The sequence below is a fragment of the Silene latifolia genome, chromosome X, assembly GCF_048544455.1.
Source record: "Silene latifolia isolate original U9 population chromosome X, ASM4854445v1, whole genome shotgun sequence".
Classification (NCBI taxonomy): domain Eukaryota; kingdom Viridiplantae; phylum Streptophyta; class Magnoliopsida; order Caryophyllales; family Caryophyllaceae; genus Silene; species Silene latifolia.
In genome coordinates this window covers 247,738,482-247,740,372 of record NC_133537.1, presented here as the reverse complement: position 1 = coordinate 247,740,372, position 1,891 = coordinate 247,738,482, and positions in this window count along the sequence as shown.

The window sequence follows — 1,891 nt, the reverse complement described above, 5'->3', positions numbered from 1 at the left end:
TCTTGAATCCGCTCGGATTCCACCGCAAGAATCCGGCCGTCCCGACTCCAATCCGCTCGGATTTCTTTCCAGTGATTTTCGTGTTCTTCAAGCTCCGAGAAAGACGCCCTTCCTCTGAAAAATACCGGAGTCTCCTTGCTCAAATCTAAAAAGTGTAATTACTAGTTTAGCCCTTAGTTAACCCTAATGCATCCACCTAATTTCCACTATAAATACCCCATTTGTAATAATCAAATCATCAAGTTTTCATTAGGTTAATTCAATCCTTCTTTAGATTAGATTAGGAGTAGATTAGAATAGATTATCATTTAATCTTTCCACAAATTACACATTAATCTTTCCTTTAATCATTGTTCAAGTTTACTATTGAGGAATTCAAGTTTATTATTGGGTAATTAGAAGATTATTGGGTTTATTGGGAGATTGACAACCTTCCATCAATCATCAAGTTCTTCTATTATTCTTTGCATTATTATTTTGGAATCTCCATAGGTATAATTCTCTTAATCCTTGTTTTAATTATTGTTAATCTTTCTTACTTGTTCATCATGTTTGGCTTTGTTAGTATGATTGACAACCTTATTAACATGTTAAACTTGACCATGAGTGAGTAGTTACTTAGCTAGGATTAGTGGGTAATTAGGGGAAACCAACATGGGGAATGATTCATGCTTAAATTAATATGCTTCCATGATTTATTTGCTTGCTTGTTTTGATCTCAACTCATGCACATGTTATGTTTGATGAAATGCTAAGCCTATGAATCCTTGCATTTACTACCATCTCTTATCTTTTCAATGAGACTTGTAAGACATAAACCAACTCGAGTCTCATTAGACCATGCATGTTGTTGAGTAGGGAAGATTAAGTCGACTTGTAGGTGTTGTACAATCTAATCGATTCGGCTCCGGGACCCAAACTTTCCTAGGATTGTAAGATATAACCCAACTCAATCCATCACAACAATAATTGCTTGCTTATAATTTGAGAACATGTTTGTATGATCAATTCCCATGAATCCCCTATGACCCCATGATATCCTAGCATTTTTAATCCATTGTTTACATCTTTCCTTTTGTTGCTTGTTTATTGCATCTATTAGATTAGAATCATCATCCCATTATAATTGTGACAACCCCAAGCACAACCATAATTAGATTGAATAATTTGAGTAACCACCGTCCCATGGATCGACCTCGACTTACCGCTAACTAGTTGTTTGTTGAGTATTATAAATGTGTTTGATTGGGTGAGTGACGACATCGTCCACGATCAAAATGGCGCCGTTGCCGGGGATGGTGCTATGTGATTAAGTTCTTGCTTGTTTGTCTATTTTGATTGTGCTTTAACCTTGAGGAACTTGTTCCTCAAGGATTGTTTTTACCGTTTTCTTGTTTGTAGTTATATCTTTGTCCTAGTTATGATGATGACCGAAGGCTTGGCACATGGAGTATGTGGTGAATCTTTTGAGTATGACTACCATGGGTATGGGGAGTTTTTGGAGCAAGTTGAAACAAACCTACCTTACAACTCATACAATGAAAGTCCTAACCACTACCCCAACTTTTCTTACCAAAGCCCCCACATCCAACATCCACAACAACCACCCTCCCAAAACCCACTTTACAATCAATGCCAAATGCCATCCTACAATGAACACCCATACCACCAAATTCCCATGTGCCCACAACAAGAGAATGAGCATAATCTTGACATGCAAAGTGTGGTTCTCCAAATGTTAAGGTGTCAACAAAATCTCTTCATGAAAATGCTAGAAGAGAGCCAAGCTAGGGACAATGTTCTCAAAAACATTGTTACTAATGGTGAGAAGTTGGCAAATCAAATCGCCCAAATGGAAGCCACCCAAATGCTAAATGAAGAAGAAGGGGAA